The 26922-nt window shown below is 39.1% G+C and overlaps 2 pseudogenes; both read right to left on the bottom strand.

Moving 5' to 3' along the window:
• Positions 1–2915: 2915 nt before the first annotated feature.
• On the bottom strand, positions 2916–4010 carry LOC119507781 (annotated as a pseudogene).
• A 100-nt stretch (positions 4011–4110) lies between these two features.
• Positions 4111–26922, bottom strand: part of LOC119507780 — a 119040-nt pseudogene continuing 96228 nt past the window's right edge.

The following is a 26922-nucleotide window of genomic DNA, read 5'->3' as shown; positions in this document are numbered from 1 at the left end:
CTTTCTGTCTGCATCTCCAAGAGTCTGGGTCTGTGTCAGCCCCTATAATCTCTTAAGGGTTCCAGTAAACTAATCAAGACCCACCTTGAATGGATGGGGTCACACCTCCATAGAAATAATCTAATCAAAATGTCTCACCCACAGTTGGGTGGGTCACATCTCCAAGGAAACAACCTAATCAAAGTTCCCACCCACAATAAGTCCACATCCCCAAGATTGGATTAAAAGAACATGGCCTTTCTGGGGTACATAACAGCTTCAAACCGGCATGGGGGGCAGCGGCTAACACACAGTCTAAAATAGATTGAAGGATGGGACAAATTATGTGTAGCAAAACTTTTCCATTGTTTCTTAGATTCACTTTAAGAAAATTTCAATGTAACCTCAAACAGTCCATACTACAGTTTGTTCTAAGCCTCTCAGGAATGAACTTTTTTTTGTCATTTACATTCTATCAGGCAAACCAGCTCTCAGAAAACTTATATCCTAAATCTTACAGATATGAATCAGGTAGGGGAAAACTGGGCATAGAATGTATTAATTCACAAAACTCACACCATAAAATAGGTAGACTCAAATTTTCTCTGATTTCTCACATTTGCACATTGACTCAAGCATACTTACTAGACATAAAAATGTGCCAAATCAAGCATCAGCTTTCTGTTTTAAAAGCCTTAGTTAAAAAATAAAGTTGATAGGCTGACTGCAATTTATTTAAAGGAATATTCAGGATGACAGTACTCCCTAAAATAAATTCACAATACTCTTAAAAAAATCAGAACTTGGTGTTAAGAACAAATTAGGTCAGTTCTGGTTAGAACTAAGGTTAATCAGAATACAGGGTAAAGGATGATATTGTCTGTATTTTAAAACTTCAACTTCAGTGTGAGACCACAGGAGGAGAGGTTTATTTTGTCCAAAATTTAAATTTTTTGTAGCACACTATCTAATTTAACCTGTCTGGTCAGTTTATTTAAACAACCTAATTACATGAAAACTAGAATAGGGAATGAGATCTTGTTATTCTGTACAGGTTAATGTAAGACCATGATACATTTATAGTATTTTAGGCAGAAAATAAAAAAGTATTTGCAAAGTCCCCTTGAGAGACTGGGAAAAAAATGTGGAAATATTAAGCTTCCTCACCTGGGGAATTCCTGATATTCTTTCAAGCATGGAGGACTCCCAATTTAATAAGCCAAGCCCTCCATCTTGAGGTTTTCCCTTATAAAATTTATTTCTGCAATGGTAAAGCTAGGCATACTTATAATTATGCCTTCAAGTCCCCCCAGAGAAGCTCTTCTGTTGCTCAGATGTGGCCTCTCTCTCTAAGACAACTCTGCAGGTAAACTCACTGCCCTCCCCCTATGTGGGTCATGATTCCCAGGGGTGTAAGTCTCCCTGGCAACATGGGACATAACTCCCAGGGATGAGCCTGGCCCTGGCTTCGTGAAATTGAGAATGTCTTCTTGACCAAAAGGGGGAAAAGAAATGAAACAAAATAAAGTTTTCAGTGGCTAAGAGATTTCAAATAGAGTTGTGAGGTCATTCTGAAGGTTACTCTTATACAAGCTTCAGCCAGATATTGCAAATTACACAGTATGCCAAGCCCCAACTTACAGTATTCCTGAAAATCCTGAAGAATACCCTGGGCTCTATCTAAAACTTAATAAAAGTTTTTCTTAGTAAGTTTTTTTCAGAAACAAGGCCTCCAGATTGATCTCATGCCAGATAAGCCCTGAAACCCACAGGTATCAGTCTCTCCAAGAACATCATCCAGGTTCATTCCTTTACCCCATAAGGTTGACACCTCTTTCCTGTAAGAAAATGGTCATTGCCCAGATATCCCTGAAGATTGAGAGAAAGCTCAAATGAGAAGGAGGTGTAACTGAGAAATTAGGAATTAACAAATGATTATGAGTACTGACTCATTATGTAGATATTTCTTTTCAGTTTCTAGGGTATTAAAATAGCCAGAAGGATATACCAGAAATTGTTGAACTGTAATCCAGTAGCCTTGATCTTTGATAATGACTGCATAACTATATTATTTTTATCATGTGACCATGTGATTGTAAAAACCTTGTGACTGACACTCCCTTTATCCAGTATACAGGTAGATGAGTAATAAAATAAAGACATACATAAAAAAAAATAATAGATCAGGAATACGGGGGAAAATATCCCTGTGTACACTCTGGACAATAATTATAGAGCTACTTTAATAATCTTTCATCAATTGTAACAAATGTAACTACTGTAAAAAAAGTAGAATTACAAAAAAATACTTTCAGTTGATACAAATTTTCCACACCAATGCAAGTGCTCATGGTGGAGTGGTGTATGTGAATCCTGTATTTTATACATGATTGTTCTGTAAATCCACAACTTCTCTAATAAAGAATTTTTTTAATTAAAATCATGTTAGGTAATTGCTATTTGACCATTACTTAACATCTTTGAGAGCATTCAGTGCCAACTATGAATATCAACGATAAGGAAGAACCACCTGAAAACATAAAGGAATAATCTATAAGTGATGTCACCAACCCTAACAAGTTTGTTAAAAATATTCATTATGATGATATTATTCATCCTTGCTTCATGATTACATGAAGTAATATCTTTTGGGGTTACATACTGCAGAGCAGCACCTGCCTCACTGCACAAAAAATGTTGCCCACAGAAATGTTCAAATGTCTGTTAGGGTATAGTTGAGAGATCTTTTCTACTCAGTGCCAAATATCTGCTATTGCAGTCACTACTTGGGCAATGGCTGCAAATAGGTAGGGTTACATAAATGAACAAAATGTAAAGGAGTACTTCTTCAAATGGTAAGGGAGTACTTCTGCATTTGTATATGGAATACAATAACCCAGGAAATGGAAACAGAGAAACACAAAATAGTCCTTAGGTTACTGATTAAAGCAAATTTGATAGAGATATCCCTGCTTAGAGGCACTCAGTGGGTAGAAAGTAGTCACAACAAACTTCTCATCAAATATCTTTCCAGTGCAGTTTTGTAGAGTTTATATACTCTACAAAGACTTGTCCTCTGCTAGGATTTTCCTTTGGAACAAGCAGAGAGATACCACTGGTCCATATTTCTGACATTCCTCTTTTAAAAACAATTTCTACAACATCTTCATATTCCTCTTCATTCTCAATATAATCATTATCTATCACATTCAGCAGTCTTAGCACTGGAGCCTACTGGAGTACCAGAATCTTCTATGGAAAGGATAGAAGGAATGCTAAAGAATGGGCTGCATAATGCAATCTCAGCAGGAATTCTTCTGTTCAGATCATCATGAAGCATGCTTTTAATAAGGTCTCCAGTATGCTGGAATTGCCATATTGCCACGGCTTTACTGGCAGGTATGTGATCAGTAATAGCAGAACTGTTTGCCATTCCTGTGATCTGACTGTATGCTTCAGTTTCATTCCTGAGAACATTTCAGTAAAATGATTCCTAGGCTCCACAGATCACCAGCTGAGTCACTCAAGCCAGCCTGGGCCAAGCAATTTCACACATTTGCTTCTGGAGAGCATACCGTGTATCTGAATATACTTTACATCCTGATTGCCTTCTTTGAAGCTAAGTCCAAAGTCAGTGAGTTTAAAACATTCATTCTCTGCATCCACAATTTGTTATGTGGTTTCAGATTTTCATGGACATAACCCTCATGATGAAGAAAAACAACGGCCTCCAGAACATCTCGGGCACAGGGCTGTATCATCCATATGGAACAATCCTGGTGAATGGAATATAAAAGCAATTCAGAAACACATCCAGGTGTTCAAGCAACAGACAGTGTGGTGGCACATTTGGTGAGAAGTGGAATGTAAAGAGTGTACAATGTTCCTGTGACCCTGCAATTGCGCCCTCTCTTTGCGGAAACCGCACTCTGTGGTGATGCTACAGCACTTGTGGTTCTGGGCAGCAAACATTGCTCCAAGGAGCAAGGTTGGGGACTGAGGGCGAAGAGGCAGGGGTGCCCCAACAGCATAATGATATCCTGGGGCCAAGAGCCTCTGCCTAGGAGGCTCTGTGCCTGCCTGCAGCCACCCAAAGGCCTCCAGAAGCCGTGATGGCTCTGTGCCCCTCACTCAGGGGTCCTCGCCGTCGGTGTGGACTGAGGGTGCTGACCGGGAGGCTGACACCTCTCTGCCTGCCTGCAGCCACCTCTCCAGCTACCACAGTAATAGTTTTTAGTGAATCACCTTTGCTTGTGCCCTGTCTTGATCCCCTTGTTGGCCCACAGTAGGATAAGCATTCTTTGTTTCATGCTTAGGGAAACTTTTGTTCATTTCCACCTTTGACTCAAGTTACCATCCCACTCTGAGTGTGGAAAGAAAACAATCATCCAGATCCACTCACCCCTTAAGATAGTTACACTAAATAATGCTAAAAACCTGACTTCTTCCTACAGTTTTTTACAGTACCTGAATTTCCACAGCTATGATTCATTCCTTTGAGGATATGCTTTGCTTTTATTAGTTCAGGGAAGTTATTACACAATACTGTGTTTCAATTTCCTCATTTGTAAAATGAGGATGATGACACCTTTTCATAGAATCATTATGTGGATTCAATAAATAAAATTATGTACAGGTACTCTCTGTATGCTGCATAATACTGTATAAATATCAAGAATTATAGAGTTACTAGGATCAGTGAGATGCTTTTCCCAGAGAGAATAATATGGGGGTGGCGATGGGGTAGAGTATAAGAAATCCCTTCTCCCCATAGAAAGGGGACTCACCATTGAATATTAATTTGAAGACGGGGAACTGTTCTTGTACTTTTTTATTTCCCTGGTGGGCCAGGCTTTACACCTACTAGGCATTCAGTTTATACTGTTGTTTTGTTTTGTTTTAAATTTTTTATTAGAGAAGTTGTGGGTTTACAGAAAGATCGTGAAGAAAATACAGAGTTCCAAAATACCACCTCCATTTTTACATTTTGCAGAAGTAGGCTACCTTTGTTACAAGTGATGAGAGAATATTATTATAATTTTATTATTAACTGACTTTTCCATTATGCCAAGCAGAAACTCTGTTCCAAGTAAGAATTAACTCCCCATTTTCTACCCTACCCTGGTCCCTGGTAAAACTGTATTCTAGTTCCTGGCTCTATGAATTTGCTTATTCTAATTATTTCATATCATTGAGATCATATAATACTTGTCTCTTTGAGTGTCTAGCTTATTTCACTCATGATGTCTTCAAGGTTTATCCATGTTGTTGCATGTATCAGTATTTCATTCCTTCACAGAGCTGAATAATATTGCATTGTATGTATATACCACATTTTGTTTGTCCATTCATTGGTTGATGGACACTTGGGTTGCTTCTGTCTTTTGGCAATTGTGAACAATGCCACTATGAACATTGGTATGCAAGTGTCTGAGGCCCTGCTTTCAATTCTTTTGGCTATATGCCTAGAAGTGGGATTGCCAGGGATATGGTACTTGTATACTCAACTTTCTGAGGAACCGCCAAACTGTTTCCACCTTGGCTATGCCGTTTTACATTCCTACCAACAATGAGTGTTCTATTTCTCCACATTTTCTCCAACACTTGTTATTTTTTCTTTTAACAGTGGCCATTCTAGTGGGTATGAAATGGTATCTCACTGTGGTTTGGGTAATGATATTGAGCATCTTTTCATGTGCCTTTTGGCAATGTGTATATACTGCTATTGAATGAGGATACTTGAGGTGGCAAGGAGGACACCCATTCTGCCCCTGCTTCAGTGGGAAGTCCTGGAAGTCACTGCAGATCCACTAGGTAAGGGGTTGGCAAACTCTTTCTATAAATCGCCAGATAGAAAATAGCCTAGGCATTGTGGGGCATAGTCTCCGTCCCAAAGACTGAAGTCTGCCGTTGTAGCGCAAAAGCAACCATAAACAATCTGTAAACAAACGGGAATGGATATGTTCTGAAACTTTATTTTCAAAAGAGGTGGTGGGCAGGATTTTGCCTGTGTGTCTTAGTTTTTCTGTCCCTGTGCTAGGCTGTAATATACTAGGGCCTCCCTTGAAGGGCCTTCCCGATGCTCCGTCACTGTGATAATTTTTAAAAGAAAATGTTAAAACAGGTCTCACGGTAGAAATTAGGTGAATTCAAAATCAAGTAGAGAAGTTCTGGAGTGGGCATCTTGCCAATTAGAACAGAGGTTTTGAGAAATACCACCACCCTTTAAAAAAAAAAAAATTAGCTTTCTCTTGGCAGGGAGGGCTTCCAGGCCTGCACTGAAAATTATTGAGCATTCCTATGGAGAAATATTTGCCTTAAATTGATTATTTTGCCTTAAATACCTTCCTACAGAGAAATTATTTGCTTTAAATCATTTGTTGGCATGAGTTCTTCTTAAGCTAATGAAATTAACTGACAGAATTGGGAAGGAGGAGAAGGACAAATACCAAGTCAGTGTACTCACTGGCTCAAAGGAGTTGCTATTTAGCCTTTAATAAAAGGGAAAAATATTTCTAGCATCATTGGATTGATGGATGGATAGATAGATAGATAAATAGATAGATAGATAGATACAGGAAGGGAGGAAGGGAGGGAGGGAGGGTGGGAGAAGGGAAAGAGAGCTCTCCAACATTTTTAATGACACATATTAAATGACACATATTAGCTAAGGGATATGTTATTTGAACAAATGTTAATATTTTTATTTTTGGTTTATTTTCTGTAGGCAAATTTAGTGGACTAACTGGAATGGAAACATGATCAGTGGCTGTCAGTATCTGCACAGCAAATACGGGTATCTCCATCCCTGCATATGGTCAACATATTTAAGGAGGACATGCCTTAAAGACAAAAACAGTAGAGAGCTAGCTCAATTGATTCTGTTGTAAATTGGAAGAGTAAGAGAAGGGTTATGCACGTTTAGATTTGAACCTGTTGCTTCGCTTCTTACTAGCCGAATGACTTTGGGTGAAGTAATTAACCTTTGTCAGCCTCAGGCTCCTCATCTGCGAACTAGGAATAATGATGGGACCAACCTCAAGGGGTTGTTGTTAAGATTAGGTGCAATATTGCACATTAAGTAATAGCACAGGGCCTGGCACATAATAAATACTCAAGAACCAGCAGTGATTATGTGTATGAATATTATTACTGATTAGAAAATCTGGTGACTGCTGCTAGATCTACCAGTGATTCCCCATATGACCTTAGAGGAGTCACTTTGTCTCTCTCTGGGCCTCAGTTTTGTAATCTGTATAATGAGGGGCTAGATCATCCCTGAAGTGCTTTTGAAGTTCTAAAGCTTCTAAGATAATTTGGGCAAAGATCCCTGCTGTTCCTCTTGTGAACTGGATCTAGACCACGAACAGGTCTATTGTTACTCAGTGGCGTCTAAAGCACAAAGGCTGTCTGCACTGAGCAGTTCAAGTTGGCCTGCGAGGGCTTAGAATATTCTGTAAGGATCTGCTGGCCTTTCTACCCTCTCCTATCTGTTAGTGTTTACTTATGCATCCATCTTTGTCATCTCTTATTTTAATTTTGTTCCAAGTCAGACTGACTTGGAAAGATCAGGACTAAGTCATGAGGGAGTGTAAGAAATAATTGAAGACAGGACACCGAGCAAAATAAGATCTTTCAGTCTTATAACCCAGAGACCAGAGAGGGCAGGGATACCAAGTAGTCAGTGTTCCAGCTTCTGTAATGCAGGTACTTTGGAGCCAGGAAGATTTCAGTTGAAATCGTAGACCTTGACTTACTAATTATATGATACTGGGCAAGTCAGCTTTCCTCTTAGAGTAATTATAAAATAGGAAACATAATCCCTATTTGATAGGATGGTTGGCAAGGAGGATTCAAAGGTAATTACTTTTATGCAAATCCTTTGCCAGGGTACCAGATGCATGCCAGAGTTCCTGGATGCTAAGATGCATTTTCTTATTCTGAAATTGGAATGTGTTTTACAATTGATTTATCCAGTAGTTTTTTTTTTTCTTTTCTTTGTTCATTTTTTCCCTGAAATCTGTTAATTAATTGATGACATCTTAGAATCAAGAAAATCTTGTAATAAATCATCAATAAAATTAGCTTCCATGATTGTGATCTTTATGGTGACTTTTTGTTTCAGTTTGGTCCATGTTAACAGTTGTACTTTTGTTTGGGGGCACAAGTATTAAAAGGTCAAAATGATAGAAAAACATAGCCAATCACAAATACAGATTTAGTAACAGGTTTAAATGATTTCACACAAGTCATTGGATTTCCCCTAGTCAAAGAATAAATCATTTGTTCCCCTGTCTGTGCCTCAGTGAAGACACATTTTTTAACAAACTCTGTTCTCTCTTGCTTTCCCTTTTAATCAGTAGAGTACATTTTCACTTAAGACACCTTTATCACCATCTTGATTGCATGCTGTTACATACAAAAATTCTCATTTTTTATTTAGTATAATTGTCTTTATTTTTCCATTAGCTACAAGGCATGAAGTAGACTTGGCCTCTATTTACAGTTTAAATTCTGTGTCTCAAAAATAAATTAAAAATACTGCTCTAGATAAGGTTTTTTCCTTAACCTATGGTCCCAGATATATCATTTTCTAAGTAATCTCATGATGTAACTGTCTCCACTAATTCCTCAGAGGTCTGGTACTTGTAAACTTCATTTATACATTAGGATTTACTGTTAATTTATTTTTATTGCCTCCATTTATATCTGGAGTCCTGTACCATGGTAGTAATGTAAACCTATCATACTGTTATTTGTTAAACTCTATGAAATTGAAATGTGCAGCATTAAATCAAAACAGGAAATGAAATGGGAAACCACATGTTTTAACTGCCTATGTCCTATTGGCACAGCATGAGCCTCCCTTTTCTTTCTGTTTCCTGTCTGTAATTCCCAGGACTCTGGAGGCAATCTCAGGCTCCTTCACTGAGAAATTACGAATATAGGACACACCAAAGACTGATTGACAACTCATATTTCTATTTGAATAATACGCCCCCCTTCTCTAAACAACACCGCAAGAACTACCTCCATTTATAATTTCTCTGGACACACATTACATTAAAGAATAAATCCTCCCATTTTATTCATTGAAATATTGGTTACATACAGTGAAATGTTCAGATCTTAAATGTGCTGTTCATTCAGTTTTCATAAACATATACCCTTGTGTAGACCACACCCTTATCAGGACTCAGAATATTTCCATCAACTCAGAAAGTTCTCTCAGATCCTTGCCCAGGCAACCCCCTCCCAAAAACAACTACTGATCTTATTTTTATCACCATATAATAGTTTTTCAAATTTCATATAAATGGAATTATGCAATATTATGCAATAGGTCATCTTTAGCATTTGGCTTCTTCCATTCAGAGTGTGTGTGTGTGTGTGTGTGTGTGTGTGTGTCTGTGTATGTGTGTGTATTTTTTTAAATTATAGTCTCTAGTTTGCATTGCTTGTATTTTCCCCCCAATACCTCCCTAATTTTAACATCTTGCAATGTTGACATTCATTTGTTCTCCCTTGTGTAAAAACATATTTGTACCTTTTATTACAATCGTTGAGTACCCTAGGTTTCACTAAGTTTTACAGTCCCAGTCTTTATCTTTTGTCTTTTGTTCTGGTGTCCCACTGGTCCTAACCTTCCTCTTTCAAACATGCTCACAGTCATCTTTGTTCAGTGTACTTACATTGCTGTGCTACTACCTCCCAAAATTGTGCTCCCAACCTCTCACTCCTGTCTTTTCCTTTCTGTCTGCAGTGCTTCCTTTAGTGTTTCTTGTAGAGCAGGTATCTTGTTCACAAACTCTGTCATTGTCTGTTAGAGAATATTTTAAGCTCTCCCTCATATTTGGAGGACAGTTTTGCCAGACATAGGATTCTTGGTTGGTGGTTTTTCTCTTTCAGTATCTTAAATATATCACACCACTTCCTTTGGGCCTCCATGGTTTCTATTGAGAAATCTGCACATAGTCTTATCAAGCTTTCTTTGTATGTGATGGATCACTTTTTCTCTTGCTACTTTCAGGATTCTCTCTTTATCTTTGAAGTTTGATAATCTGATTATTAAGTGTCTTGGCATAGGCCTATTCAGATTTATTCTGTTTGGGGTATGCTGTGATTCTTGGATCCATGATTTTATGTCTTTCATAAGAGATGGGAAATTTTCTTGATTATTTCCTCTATTATTGCTTCTGCCCTTATCCCCTTCTCTTCTCCTTCTGGGACACCAGTGACATGTACATTGCTACATTTTGTTTTGTCCTTAAGTTCTGGGAGACGTTGCTCATATTTTTCCATTCTTTTCTCTATCTGTTCTTTTGTGTGTAGGCTTTCAGGTGCCTTGTTCTCCAGTTCCTGAGTGTTTTCTTCTGCCTCTTGAGCAGATTGTCCCGATTGTGTCTTTCCTCTCTTGTGTTGTGCCTTTCATTTCCATAGATTCTGCCAGTTGTTTTTTTGAACTTTCAATTTCTACCTTATGTATGCCCAGTGTTTTCATTATATGCTTAATCTCTTTTCCATATCTTCCCTAAACTTTTTGAATTCATTTAGTATTAGTTGTTTCAATTCCTGTATCTCAGTTGAAGTGTAAGTTTGTTCCTTTGACTGGGCCATAACTTCGTTTTTCTCAGTGTAGGTTGTAGTTTTCTGTTGTCTAAGCATCTGATTTCCTTGGTTACCCCAATCAGGCTTTCTCAGACCAGAACAGGCTCAGGTCTCAGAAGCAGACAATAGTATCACGTCTCCCTGAGAGTGTGTCTTAGAAGATCGATACACCCTATGAGGCCTCAAGTCACTGTGCTTCTCCGCCCAATGAGTGGTGCCTGTCAGCCTGTAGCTCCAGACTGGTGTAAGGAGGTGTGACCTGTGGCTGTTTTCCCCCAGGCTCTGGGGTCTGGTTTTGAATGGAAGGCGAGTAGTAGAGCTTGGCACCACCTTCTTCCTCTTAGGGAAAATACACCCTCTAGGGAGAGTTTATTTACATTTGAATAGTCTCTCTGCCTGTGCTGCTATCTCTACCCTTGTCTGGGTCAGAGCACTGGGAACTTAAAATGGCTGAGACTTTCTCCACTGAGCCAAAACAGGGACAGAAATCTCCCTTCAGCATCAGTCTGCTGCCACCTTCTGGCTTTCCAAGGTCAGTCATTACCAAAAGCCTCTGTCTGCTTGTTGGGGATTTGTCTCTTGTATTGAGCAGTCCACGTTTGTTAATTAAAACCCCAGTTGGAGCTCAGCTGAGCTATATTCACTTGCTCGGAGAGTGCTGCTCTCTAGCATTGCAAGGCTTTGCAGTTTGGGCTGTAGGGGGAAGGGGGTCCTGGCTTGGATCTGCAGTTTTTACGTACAGATTTTGTGCTGCAATCTCAGGCATTCCTCCCAATTCAGGTTGGTGTATGATGAGTGGACAGTCACATTTGTCCCCCCGCAGTTATTCTGGATTATTTACTAGTTGTTCCTGGTTGTTTATTAGTTGTTCCAGGGGGACAAACAAGCTTCCACTCCTCTCTATGCCACCATCTTCTTCTGTATCCTCAGTATATTTTTAAAGAATGATTTATGTTATTGCATCTATCAGCAGTCATTCCTTTTCATTGCTGAATAATATTTCATTGTAGGAATATAATCCTAATGATGGACATCTGAGTTTTTTCAGTTTTTGGCTATTGTGAATAAAACTTCTATGAATTTTTTTATATAGCTTTTGGTGCATATTTGTTTTCATTTCTATTGAATAAATACATAAGAGTAGAATTGCTGGGTCATAGAGTACATGAATGTTAAACTTTTTAAGAAACTGCCAGTTTTCCAAAATGGTTTTTCCATTTTACACTTCAACCAGAAATGTTATGAGAGTTCCAATTGCTCCAACATTTTATTTTGTCAATATTTTACATTTTATCCATTTTAGTAGGTGCAGTGAAATTTCAGCATGGTTTTAAGTTGCTTTTCCTTGACTAGTTAGCATGTGAACACTTTTATGCATTTATTGGCCATTTACGTATCTTCTTTACTGAGTTGTCCAAATCCTTCATCCATTTCTAAAATTGCATTGTATGTCTTATTGAATTATAGGAGTTCCTCATGTACTCTGAATAGGAGTCCTTTGTCAGATATACATGTTGCAAATATTTTCTTCCAGTATACAACTTCCCTATTTATTTTCTCAACAGTGGTTTTTAATCACACATCCCTTTTGAAGTATATTATTACCTTCTACATTCTAAGTAGAAATTGATTAATGAAAAGTTTGTTGGTAACAGCATAAAAATTATCTACAGGCTTTTATTTGTTTTGCTTTGTTTTGTTGTTGTTGTTGTTGGCATTTTGCAAGTAGAAAGAATCAGGAAGGAAGAAAAGTAGCTGGCCTTAAATTAGCACACATTATGCAAATCACCAGTGAAGCAGAAAAGCAAATCATAGAAAAGACGAAGAGCATTGCTGCTAAGAGCACAGCTCTCATCACAAACTTTGAGTGAATCCTGGATCTTCCACTTCCTAGAGGTGTGACTTCAGCCAGGTTACTTAACCTCTCTAGGCCCCAGTCTCCTCATTTTAAGATGAAGATAATAATAGTATTATAATAAGGTTAAACGTGAAAATACATTGAAAGTACTTAGCAGTTAGCACTAGTGAATTCTTGAGAAGTGCTAACTTTATTGTTATAATCACAAACCATTGAAGATGTGATACCAATCAATGGGGGAGGGGGTTTCTCTTTTCAATGCACACGAAAAAGCCAATTCTGTGACACTGGGGTTTCAGAGAGAGAAAGAGTTTATTGTCAAGTGCAAAGCAAGGAGATCAGAAGGCTCATGGGCCTTACATCTGTCTCCCCAAAAGGGAGAAAACTTCAGTGTTTTGTAGTGTTGAAACAAAGGCAGACAGGCTTATGATAATAAGCAAAGTGGTTTGAGAAGACAGAGAGATATTCTAATTACTGGGCATGCATGGATTGAGTATTGCTCATACCAGGCAGGCCAACTCTGGTCAGAATTAGCTTGTTCTAGCCAGATAGCTTAGGAATTGGGGTGGTTAATTTTGGGCTGGCTCATGTTACTTCATTAAAAACATCAAGGGTTATATGTGCAGGAGCACCAGACTTCAGGGTTGTAAAACAAGATAAAGGGATACAAGCTGGGCCAGTCATAAGTTGTCTCATTACTGTCCAGTAACAAGGTAAAGATTATGTACTTACAGAGCAGCTTCAGCATCAAAGAAGCATGGCATCTGGGTTACAGTTCAGTGAGTTACAATAGTTACACTTATTGACTTCTGACTACTTGAAAAGGTTAACATACATCAAGGCTATAGTTCAGTGAGCTATAAGAGTTACTTGTTTTTACTTTTGACTACATTGTATACATTAGATGTTTAGAAAGTACCTGAAATACAATAAATTAGTGGACTAAAACACATTTGTTAATTTTTTGGTTACAGACACATCAGAAATGCACTCAAGCTAAACACTCAGAACAGCATTAGAGACACCATCTCAGGAGCTTTGTTGAGCCTTTGACCTCAAGCGTGAGAAATTTCAGTTTTTTAAGGCAGGGTTTCCTCTATCAGAGAACTGGTTCTGGTCTACAAAAAGTGTAGGGACCCAGAATGACCATGTGAAGTTGGTGGCATTCAGGGTAGTTCAGAAAGATCTTGAGGCAGCTCTTCAATCAACTGGTGCCCACATAAACACTGATTTTGGTGCACTCAGCTGGGTAAATCCGAGAGCCGGCCACCGTTTCCAAAAAAAACTGGGTGGAGGCAGGATAGGTGCTGCTGAAGGCTACGAAAGGAGGGATCTTCTCTGTTGACAATTAGTTTATTTTAGAATCTCAAAAAGAGATTTCCTTTAGAAGGTGTTCTAGTTTCCTAATGCTGCCGGAATGCAAAACACCAGAGATGGACTGGCTTTTATCAAAGGGGTTTATTTGGTTACACAGTTACAGTCTTAAGGCCATAAGTGTCCAAGGTAACCCATTAGCAATTGGGTACCTTCACTGGAGGATGGCCAATGGTGTCCAGAAAACCTCTGTTAGCTGGAAAGGCACATGGCTGGCATCTGCTCCAAGTTTTGGTTTCAAAATGGCTTTTTCCCAGGACGTTCCTCTCTAGGCTGCAATTCCTCAAAACTGTCACTCTTAGTTGAACTTGGGGTATTTGTCCTCTCTTAGCTTCTCCGGAGCAAGAGTCTGCTTTCAACCGCCGTCTTCAAACTATCTGTCATCTGCAGCTATTCTCTCCACTTCTGTGCATTCTTCAAAGTGTCCCTCTTGGCTGTAGCTCCTCTTCAAAATGTCACTCTCAGCTTCACTGAGTTCCTTCTGTTTGTCAGCTCATTTATATGGCTCTAGTGATTTAATTTAGACCCACCCTGAATGGGTGGAGTAACACCTCCATGGAAATTTCCAATCAGAGTCATCATCCACAGTTGGGTGGGGTGCATCTCATGGAAACACCCTAATCCAAATGTCTGAACTTAATCCCCACTAATATGTCTGCCCCCACAAGATTGCATCAAAGAAAGAACATGGCTTTTTCTGGGGGACATAATATACACAAACTGATACAGAAGCCTAGGTTGAACTTACCTGGAATTGCTTGAGCTTAAATATATGAGCAAGAAGTATTTTGGAAATTCACTGTGAGCACCTCTAGGGAACTGTCTTTATGAACCACTTTTGCCTGGGCTTCCACATATATCTAAGGATATTTCAAAGGTTATAATTATGCTGCGTTAAAAAAGCATCTAAAAATAGAAGCACTTGTCAACACAGAAGTACCATTGCTACAAATGTAGGGCTTAGCCTGTAATATAAGGTGGTTTTCAGCTTTGAATTCCAGAAAGAAGGCTGAGAGCATGTACCTCACTCTTGTAACTGAGAACTGCAATCTCTAAATTCTTTTGATAATATACCCCATCAATTTAAAAAATTGCCTATACTAAATATAAATATATTTATAAATTATAAGTTATTTAACATACTACTATATATTAAGTAATGGTAAATTTATATACTTCTAATATATTGGAGCTAATATGTGTGTTAGAAAACATACAAAGGTAGATGTCAAAAAGCATGAAATAAAAACAAAATAAATACTTTTTAATATTAATTAGTTTATTAATGTGCAAACATTTTGCTGTCCCTAAACTTATTATTATGATACTTTTAGAGGGAGTAATGTCATTGAATATACTTCATTATTGTTTAAAATCTTGGTTTAATTCTTTGTGATAAAATGAATCGATAAACTGGTTATAAGTCTCCTTTCTATACTTAATCTGAGTTTCTGTCATAGTTGAAAACCATAGCTCTGAAAAATTTGTAGAACCAAATGGGATAAAACCTAAAATAATTGGCCAATATTACTGAATCATGATTCACATAATTTTTACTCATCCACCAATTATGTAAAGGTTTTTATTGAAATTTGGCTGACAAATTTCCATGTCCACTGATGCCTTTATTAAATAAGAAGGTTCAGTTAAAATAAATTCTTCACTTGGAAATTTTTTTACAGAAGGTTAGAAAACCTGGCAAGAATCAAAGAGATTACTGAGATCAGGAATATAAAATGAGGTAAAATGTTGGGAAGATTTAAAAAACGGCATTTAAGTTTTGTGTTGAGGGCAGGGCAGAAGTGATCATAGGTTTGCTTGCAGATGTTAAGATTAAACACATTTAAGTGTGCATATAGGAGAGTTTTTGAAGGAGACTGCTGGGGGAATCATGGGCCCACCTGCCCTCACCTACCCTGGCCCCACTTTCCTACTGTTTGTGGATGTTTGTGGACCATCCCTGTGCCCAACCTAGTGCTTAGCACGTCTTTGCCACTTAACCTCTATCTGCTGAGTGAATGAAGAAACATGAAGCTGGGGGGTGGCATATTGCAACAGGTAAAAGTCAGACTTAGAATCAAGACACTTGAGTCAAATCATGCCCATAACTGTCTAACCTGGGGAAAGTTACCTTAACTTTCAAGACTCCGTTTCCTCACCTAGAAAATAATGAGTATTAAAACAGAGGATGCATGGCGATTATTTTACATGCCTGACCCATGGTAAGCACCTAGTTAATATCTGTCAAATGAACAAATAATCTTCATGGTGGGGGGGGGGGTGGATTTTATGGAACAGAATGCTTTACTTTTCCAGATGGCTGACTGCTGCTCCTCTCCACCATTTTAGCTTTGAGAATATGGCCAGGGGACGTGAATGATGAGATGGGATGCTGAGGAGGAAAGAGCATGGGCAGGAAGTAAAGAGGATGTAACCTTGATTGAGTGCCTACTATGTGCTAGGCCCTGTTATGGGAATTTTGCATATATTATCTCATGCAATAACGTAAGAGGCACACATGGTTTCTGATTTCAGCTTAGGCAAGTCACTTCCTTCTCTGCCTCCAAAGGGATCCTGAGATCCTTTCTGACTCCATCGTTCTTTGATCCTGAGACAAATATCTTCCAGGCCCCCAAAAGTAGCCTTTCTTTTATTCTTTTATATTATGTAGTAGATCTAGATGGACAAAATGGAATAATGAGGAAATTAATAATTAAACACATCACTAAATGTTCAATTCATGCGCCTTGATTTAGGTGGTAAACCATCCTCATATCTAAAGGAGAAAGCTGTTTAGTTATATGATTTAATAAATTTTCTCTGCCTTGTGAGTCAGTGAGGATCATCAGACCAGGTAGGGTGAGGAGAATTAGTATGACTGTGAGGTCACTGATAGATGGCAATGCCCTTTTATTTTAGGGCATCCCAGGAGGTAAACACTTAATTTGAAACTCTGGGACAATGATATGGAAACTTAGTTCTGCTCCTAATTTTGGCTGTTTCTGCACATACAAGGAGGAGTGAATTGAAACAATTGTCTGAGAATCTGTGTGAGTAGTACCGTCTTGAAGCATGATGTGGTAGGCAGAATTCTAAAAGTGGCACCCCCTCCACCCCATTCCCAAGATTGCAGACCCCTGGTAAATCAATCAAACATGATTCTAGGCACTTCTGTGCAAGGATTCTGCAGATGTGATTAATGTCCCAAGTCAGTTGACCTGAAGATCTGGAGATAACCCAGGTGGTCCTGATCCAATCACAGGTGAGTGAGAAAGGCTGGATGAACTGTTCATTGCTGCTTTGAAGGTGGAGGGGGACAAGCGGGAAAGAACATAGATCTCTAGGAGCACAGATCAGACCCTGCCTAAGGGCTGGCAACGAAACAGAGACCTCCATCCTACCTGAATAAGTTTGGAGGGGGAGCCTTCCCTGGACGAATAAGAGCCCTGCCAGCCTGCACTATGCCTGTAACCTTGGGGGCCCCAAGCAGAGCAGCAGAGCCTGTCGGGACTCCTGCCCTATGGAACCCTGAGGTGAGGTCTGGGTGTTGTTTTAAGCTACTGTTTATGGGAATTTGTTTTATGGCAATAGAAAACTAATACACATGGACTTTGGCATTAGACAAATAGAGGTTTTCATCTAGGATGTACCATGTGCAGAAGTGTGAGGAACTTTCCTTAAGCTTCTTTCCTCACCAGTGAAATGGAGATATGAATACAACCCACCCCATAAGGTTGTTGTGAGGATTAACTAAGAATACATTGTGGAACCCTTAGCCTGGCCCACAGTAAGGACTCAGTAAATAGTAGCTCTTAATAAACATTTCCTTTCAATGTTCTGAGCATCTTCAGAATTATTGAAAATATTTAAAAAGCAAATTGTTCAAGTGGGGAAAACATCAAACTGTCTGTCCGTTTACATAGAGACCAAATCTGTTGGTCGAATACTTTCTCATGTTTGGCTATTACGGGAGTTTTATCTGCCAGAGACCCTAAGGCCCAGCACTGCCAACGTATGGTAGGAGGAAAGTCTCTGTCTCAAAAAGGGCAGAAAACTTACATTGCCATTTCCAGTCCTGTAAATGGTTGGGGGATCTTGGGAAAATCCTTCCATTTTTCTAAACCTCAGTTTTCTCATCTGTGCGATGAATGCAGGCTTTCTAAGGTTTCCATGAGTTTCCTCTCCTATTTTGAAAAGTTACAAGCAAAAGATAGGAAAAAGTGCTGCTAGAATTAAAAAGTGCTGCAACTATGTTTCTTTGCATCAAAAGCTGGTAAAGGCTGAGGGGCAGCATCTTCATTTTCAACGTTGGCAGTTTCCTTCACATTTGCTTATGCTTGTTAAGGGCTTCCTAAGGAGAAGAGAGCCTGGGTGAATGGCAGAATAAACCATCTATCAAAAAGGTTACTCTCCCAGGATCTGCCAGTCATTCATTGAGTTAGCTTCTCATTAATCTGTACAAGGTAAAACTTATTTCCAAAATTAGTAGGGAATGAAGACAGGATTATTATTAATATCCACATTTTGCTACTTGGTATATTCCTCCACACATTATGAAATCCATATTTGCAAATGTCTGTCTTTTAGCAAGCCTCACTAGGTATTATTTCAGCTAAAGCATAGTGATGAAGAATACAAACTGTAGCACTGGGAAAAAGCTTTATGGATGACAACATTAGCATTTGGTGCCATTTATGTGGTTTTCGAATTCTGAATGATTACTGGTGCTCATATTTATTCAGCAAAGTTCCTCCGAGACCTGATGGAAAGGGCACATATGATAGGGAAGACAAGCTGCTCTGCAATCTGGAACAAACAGTGGGATGTAAAGAGGTAAAAAGAAGACATCATCAGTGATCTCAGTGTTCTGCTGCATGTAACCTGCCTGGGACCTTATTAATGCAGAACTCACAGAGCAGAAAGGAAACAGCCCCCCCCCCCCCCCCCGCCGCCACACACACCAAATCAGCTACTGGCTGTGTGACCTTAGGCAAGTTACTTGACCTCTCTGGGCCTCAGTGTCCTCATCTGTAAAATGGGCATGATAATTTCTGTTTCTGAGGGTAGTTGTGAGGCTTCAATGTTCAGCAAAGTGACTGGCATTAAGAAACACTATAAACATTGATTTGTCTTGATTTGTCTTATTAATACATACTTTTGCTATGGTTTCTGTACCCAAAGTATTTTAGAACTTCATTAGAGCAAATGGAAGAGTAGACTTTCCCACCAATCATTCCTTTATAAAATTTGCTCCATATTATTAGAGTGTAAGGAAATTTACTTACATTATTTTCTAAATCTAAATGAATCCTTTTTGTCAGGGTTGGCAAGAAATCCAATAATAGTTATTATTGGGATGAGGTAGTGGCATGGGCATCATATAGCAGTCCTGCTGGGGTAATGCAGACTGGAAAATATGGAGAAGGGTCTCTGTTTTTCAGTCCATTACAGTGGCCAATGGATGTTCATCGTCCTCATGGACCATTACAATTTGGGAAGCTCTTCTGCTCAAAGCATCTACCACCTCTGTGCTAAGCCTGGTTCCTTGTTCCTGGCTCCCAGTACCACAAGTCATGAGGTCAGGACCTGGTCAACAAGGCTGTATGCCCATCCTGACTCTTCTTGTAGAGGTTTGATTGCAGATTCCTTTCACTCATGACACCCATCCCCTTTCTACCCTCTGGTCCCTCAGGATTTCAGGGAATCCAAACTCTCTCCTCTGGTCATTCTACTTCTCCTTCCTATAGCCCTTGGAAGCTTCCCACCTAGGGTCAACCCAACTCCATATTTCAGTAAGCCTATATCAGGAACCAAAATCTCAATATATAAAAGGGCCAGGAAGATGACATTAATGAAGGACATGGGTCAGGTATAAAGATTGCCATATGGCCATCACAGTTTACACTTTGGATAGATAAATACTCAAACATGATGACTGTTCTAGTTTGCTAATGCTGCTGGAATGCAAAACACCAGAAATGGACTGGCTTTTATAAAAGGAGGTTTATTTGGTTACACAGTTACAGTCTTAAGGCCATAAAGTGTCCAAGGTAACACATCAGCAATTGAGTACCTTCACTGGAGGATGGCCAATAGTGTCCAGAAAACCTCTGTTAGCTGGGAAGGCATGTGGCTGGCATCTGCTCCAAAGTTCTGGTTTCAAAATGGCCTTCTCCCAGGACGTTCCTCTCTAGGCTGCAATTCCTCAAAACTGTCACTCTTAGTTGCACTTGGGGTATTTGTCCTCTCTTAGCTTCTCCGGAGCAAAAGTCTGCTTTCAATGGCCATTTTCAAAACTATCTCTCATCTGCAGCTCCTGTGCTTTCTTCAAAGTGTCCCTCTTGACTGTAGCTCCCCTTCAAGATGTCACTCTCAGCTGCAGCTGCACTGAGTTCTTTCTGTTTGTCAGCCCATTTATATGGCTCCACTGATCAAGGCCCACCCTGAATGGGTGGGGCCATGCCTCCATGGGAATATCTCATCAGAGTTATCACCCCCAGTTGGGTGGGGCACATTCCATGGAAACACTCAGAGAATTACAATCTATTTAACACTGATAAGTCTGCCCACACAAGATTACATCAAAGATAATGGCGTTTGGGGGACATAATACATTCAAACCAGCACAATGACAAATGGGAGCAACCATTCAGCCTTGGTATGAGGAATGCAACACCAAGTGGTGAGGACTGGTGAACACATGTCCTTCTAAGGGAGGGAGTTGCTACTCAGCACCAGGTAATTCATTCCACTTGGGAATGAACATCTTCCAAAGTGTTAAGAAAAGCAGAAATCCAGATTTTTTTTTTTTTAAGGTGATGTGCCAGTTTGAATGTATTATGTCCCCCAAACACCATTATCTTTGATGCAATCTTGTGGGTCAGACATTTTAGTGCTGATTAGATTGGAATTCTTTGAGTGTTTCCATGGAATGTGCCCCACCCAACTGTAGGTGATAACTCTGATTAGGTATTTCCATGGAGGCATGGCCCCACCCATTCAGGGTGGGCCTTGATCAGTGGAGCTATATAAATGAGCAGACAGGCAGAGGGAACTCAGTGCAGCTGTGAGTGACATTTTGAAGAGGAGCTACAGCCAAGAGGGACACTTTGAAGAAAGCACAGGAGCTGCAGATGAGAGACATTTTGAAGATGGCCATTGAAAGCAGACTCTTGCTCCAGAGAAGCTAAGAGAGGACAAATACCCCACGTGCAACTAAGAGTGACATTTTTGAGGAACTACAACCTAGAAAGGAACATCCTGGGAGAAAGCCATTTTGAAACCAGAACGTTGGAGCCGGAACTTTGGTTTTCCGGACACCATTGGCCATCCTCCAGCTAAGGTACCCGATTGCTGATGCGTTACCTTGGACACTTTATGGCCTTAAGACTGTAACTGTGTAACCAAATAAACCCCCTTTTATAAAAGCCAATCCATCTCTGGTGTTTTGCATTCCAGCAGCATTAGCAAACTAGAACAGGTGAAATCTCCTGACTTTAAAGTGTTGGTACAGGTAAAAAAATAAAAACAGCATGCAGGCCAAACAGACTACTTTTGAAGTTGGTTAGTTTGTGGTCTCAACCCAGACTTTCTAAACCAAATTACTTCTCTTGATAAACAGTAGCCCAAATATCTAGTACACAAAAGGTTGTTTACTGGGAGTGGGAGGGTAGAGAGTAGATCAAGAAGAAGGCAAACATGGCTCATTCTTTTGAGATGAGAAGTCACAATCCATCCCTTAATCAAGTGACCGTTTCATGGTCGTATCCTCTGTGCTCAGCATAGTACCTAGCACTTAACAGATTCTTAATAAATATTTGTTGAATTAAGATGAGGTAAAGTAGATCAGAGTTGGGCAGAGAACAATAAAAAAGGAGAGGAGGTATAGATCAGAGAAGAATAAAGGCATTTAAAGATGCCTCTGGCAAGAGTTGAAGGACGTCCATCCTTCAGAGTAAGGGAAGAGCTCGGCCAATTTGCAGTGGGCATCAAATATGTCTGGTATGGGTCATGAATTTTCCTGGCTTGGAGTTAAAGTATGTCAGGTTCTAACCTGGATAGAATGTGGGACTGGGAATGCTGAGAGATTTAATTTGTCAACCTCGACCAAAAAACTGAATCATTTAATTCATGATGAATTATATGCCATAAACCTTCATTGATGCTATAACTTGCATGCTCATTTTATTCTTTTCTTGTCTCCCTATACTTGCTTATTGAGATATGTTGCCAGAGTAGGTAACATTTACTTATCTGATGAAGAAAACATGGACTTTGGAGACAAGCCCAGGTTCACATGCTGCCCCCTTCCTTTATTTGCCCTTGGTCAAGATAACAAACTTCTTGAGTCTCAGTTCTCTCATTCGTAAAGGATTAAATGGTACGAGTTTTTCCACTTGATAGGGTTCTGGTACCTATCACAGGACAGAATAATATTTCCTACTTGTTTAGGTCAAGTCTTCCTTCAGTTCTTTTTGAATCAATTTTTCAATTTTATTACTCTCTGAGTTTATTTTGTTTTATGAAATGTTACTCAGGTACCAACCTAAACTGGCTTAAATAAAAAGAAGAAATTCAGTTAATTTGCTGATGCAACTGCAAAGCCAAGCATGATTGCACACAAGAACTTCAATAATGTCATCAGAGTTCTCTCTCTTTCTCTTTGCATCTGTTGGCTAGGTTAGCCTCTGATTGGTTTTAGTTTCAGAAGAGTCTCTCTTTGTGGTGGCAAGAGAATTATCAATAGCTCCATGCTCACAAGTAGTGTTACAGCTTTGAACTCCTAACAAGAGAGAAAGTCATCCTTCATGACTGTGGAATTAAAAAGTCCAGAAGACGAATTTGATTGGTGAAGCTTGAATTGCATGCCCTTTCCTCAACTAATCGTCGTGGCCAGGAGGTTGGAGTACCCTGATGGGCTAAGCCTGAGCAGAAGGGATTGGGTTAGCTCCCTATTCCTTAAACATATGGAATGGGTAAGGGTTGATTCTTCTAAAGAAAGGGATGCTGGGCAGGTGAAAATATAGCCCTCCAGTGTGCTAGGTCTCTGCCTTTTTTTCAAGGTGATTTAATTAAATCTTCTAAAAATTTTCCAGCAGGTGGATATTTCAGCCTTATAAATAAATTCTGACCACAAACATTGATATATTGGCTGGAAATAGATAGTAGGCTGAAAAATACAAACTTCTAAAGTGAGTATGCCTTGCTTAAAATACATGTGTGTGCATGCACACACACACACACATACATATACACACAGCTAAGGCTTCTATTGTGTATGTTTTTATGTCCAGACACTTCAATGTGGCATTCATGGCCCAGCCTAAGATGTGCTAACCTATGACTCAGTGTAGTTTGGGTTCAGAATTTGGGTTCAGAGATTGAATCCTGTTTTGTATCTCATAATACTAAGAATTTAGACTTTTCTAAGCATTGATCAAACTTGGATAAATCAATGGATAAGACTAAGAGAAACCTGGCATGTTTGGGTGTTTCTGACCCAAAAGTATAGATGCAGAGGGACTATTAGGATCTCATTTGCATGGTAGCTAAGATCCCTCTTGGGGAACAAAAACCAAACAACTAAAATTGCATGCTCTGCCAGGTGAATATATAAATAGGTAGTATATATAGGTATATCTAGGAGAAGTCTGCAGGAAGGCTGAGGATCTTTTCAGGAAATGCTCCTCCTGATAGGAAATGGAGTCCAGTCCCATCAACTTGAGCCACCAAAAAAATGCCTAGTTCTCTGTGTGGCAGGGCAAATCTTTCTACAGTGTGGGTTTGTGCCTTATATTTATTCTCCTTTTCCATCTCCACAGGGTGAATATTTGAATCTTTAAAAGAGCAGAGCAGCTGTAAGTAAAATGTATAAAACAGCTGGTACTCCAGTAGCATTGCTGTGGCACCTATACACAGAAAATAAATCACAAGAGACGCTGCATGGTGCATTCTAGAGCCTTTGTCATGACACCCCAGAGAGCAGACATGGTCACCAGGGTGAGCTGTTGTACCCAGAGAAGCAGTAGTGGTCATTGGCAAGAGCTGTGTGGGATTTCTGCAGTGGTGTCCTGCATGGGGGCTCCCCAACCACTGCCCCCACTGTGCAATTTAGCTCCTCCAACTCTCAACGTTATCTTCAACTATTTGATGATGTTGGCAGTCAAATGACTCTAGTTAGAAGGGTTAGAGTGGATTGCCCTCACTCTGGATGTGAATGTGAAGAGTAAACTTTGGGATTAAGTGTATAAATGTTTCATTTCCACACACACAGAAATGTCTGAATGGAAATATACCAAAAGGTTAACTGTAGTGGTCTCTGGTAAGATTATGAATAATTTTCCTTTCTCTTGTTATTTTGTTTTCTTTCTTTCTTTCTGGGAGGACTCACTTTAATTTTCTAAATTTGCTGCAATTAATTTGTTTTGCCTTTATGTTTTTCAAGACCCATTTAAAGGGAAATAAACAAAAAGCCTTTGATCTGTTCGTAAGCTCCAACTTAGAATCTAACTCCTCAGTCCAGCACTTTTGGCTTTTCCCCTCCTATACCTCAGCATCACATAATGAGGGACTTTGAGTCCTCTGCACTGGGGCATTGCCACCACCTCTGCAGGCTCTGATTTAGCACTTGCCAAATGTTGGCTCTCTGCTGAATGTACTCAGCCAAAGGTCGTAAATTAGTCATGTAATGGTTCCAACTCTTTTAATTCAATTAAATTTAATAACTTTTGATTGAATGTCCAAGTGCTATGCTGGGTTGTGGCCCTTTATATATATAAAGGAGTAGTTAACGGCTCCGGCAGGAGTGTCTGAAACGAATGAAAGTGGGAGCACCCCCTTCCTCATTTAACCCACCTTCGAGCCCCCCACTCCTATCCCCTCTTCCCCACCTGCATAACCCCAAGCCCCCCTCTCTCTCAAGGCCCTGGGTCCTGTTTAGTTTCCATCCCTGTGAGTAGGACCAACATGTGCCTCAGTCTGTCCTTTCTAACAGAGGGTTTTTTTTTTCCCCTAATCATTACATTCAATGTATTTGCCTTTTAGGTCCTGTGGGAAGTAAAAAGTGGAGTTACAAACCAAAAGTACAATAGTACTGGCATTTATATTTACTCCTGTTGCTACCCTAACTGGAGATCTTAATTTCTTCATGCGACTTCCATTTATTGTCTATTATCCTTTCCTTTCAACCTGCAGAACTCTCTTTAGCATCTCTTGTAGGGCCAGTCTAGTGGTGACAAACTCCCTCAGCTTCCATTTATCTGGGAATGTTTTTCCAGATATGAAATTCTTGGTTGGCAACTTTTTGCTTTCAGTATTTTGAATATGTCCTCCCATTGCCTTCTTGCTCCATGGTGCCCGATGAGAAATCTGCATTTAATCTTACTGAGGCTCCCTCGTATGTGACAGGTTGCTTCTCTCTTGCAGCCTCCAGAATTCTGTCTTTATCTTTGGCATTCGACAGTTTGATTATAACATGGTGTGGTGTGAGTCTATTTGGGTTTATCATGTGTGGAGTTCATTGAGCATCTTGGATGTATATAGCAGAGGTTTCCAAAGTAGGGGACTTGCATTCCAGAAAATATGCTAAACAGTCTATTGGGAGGAAGGGAGGAAATATTAGAAATGTAAGTTACATTTTCTTGCAATGTAAAAGGAAAAAGAAGTGAAGCATTACCAGTTTTTCACATTCATTGGCACATAATGAATGTCAGCTGCATGTCGGAAAGGCATGTGTCATGAGTGGTAACTAAGGGATCCTAAGGGAAAAGGGTGATTTTCATCCAGGAGGAGGTATACTGATGCCTCATTGCACTGGCTTTCAGTTTTCACAACTTAGTTTGGTGGGTTTGAGATTATTCTGTCTTGCTGTAACTAAACTTGCCCTTACAAAATGACACCTGGCTTTAAAGATTCCTACTCTAAGGAGTCCCTAGATGAAAGATGTTATGAAAAATCTAAACACAAACAAATCTGCATTTCTAAATTTCTATACCTGATCTGAGTTCTTGTCCAGCCACATTCAATGATGACTAAATTCTATTTTTGTCTATCTATCTATCTATCTATCTATCTATGTATCTATCTATCTGTCTACACGGTGATATTAATGATGATTTTTTTTCTAAGGGTATTGCCATATATACTGTATACCATATATATTTTGGTATACAGTGCTTTTCATATGTACCAAAACACCAGTATTTTTTTGGGGGGGGGGGTTGGCAATACAATTTTTACATTAAAAAATGTAAAATCTGAATTATTTCTGTTTTGAGCTGTTCCTGGAGAGGTATAAACTGTATTTAAATTTCAAATTTAACAAAGATACAGCTATTTAGGAAGTGTTCTTCAATAGCTTCAAAACTCGCAAGAGGAGGAAAAAATTGTTTATTGATAAAGCAAAGCTTCTATTGAAAGAATAATTCTTAGTCTAGTTCAAACGCTTTCTGAACAAGTGGGAAATGATTTAACAGTACTGAAACTGATATATATAACAATCTCTACTGGAATCTCGATCTATATATGATGCAACTAGACTAAGATGACCCAAAAAATTCTTTCTCTAAAACAAATAGTATAGCTTACCACCATTAAAAAAAATTGCAGTTCTTTAATATGTACTCAAAATTGTCAAACAACAGAGAGATAATGTGAAGAGGAAGGAGTCAAAGGAAAATATTTGGCATTATTTGGAGAGTTAACTCTCTCCTAGCCAGTTCTCAAAGCCATAAAGCTTTTTCAGGAGCTAGAATAAATTTGTGCTAACAATGATATTACTGACCCACTTTAGAATTGCATTTAAGAGTTAAATATATTCCATTTTCAGTGTTTCATGATAAATTTAATATGTATTTAATATTTGGGTTATTTTGAATAGTGATTTATTTTATCTGTCAATTTATATTTTTCATTTATCTTTTTATAAATTTGTTTTCACTTGTTGATTTGTAATACATTCATTTAAATATGGTAAATATTTGGCTTTACTGAGTTTTTATGAATTTGGAATGTAAGAATGAAGAAAATACCTAAATTAATATTGCTATTTTTAAGTACACAAATAAGTATCAAAATGCTTTCTTTTTTTTTTCTTTTTTTTAATG

The sequence above is a fragment of the Choloepus didactylus genome, chromosome 13, assembly GCF_015220235.1.
Source record: "Choloepus didactylus isolate mChoDid1 chromosome 13, mChoDid1.pri, whole genome shotgun sequence".
NCBI classification, from domain to species: domain Eukaryota; kingdom Metazoa; phylum Chordata; class Mammalia; order Pilosa; family Megalonychidae; genus Choloepus; species Choloepus didactylus.
This window is presented reverse-complemented; position numbering and strand designations above follow the sequence as displayed.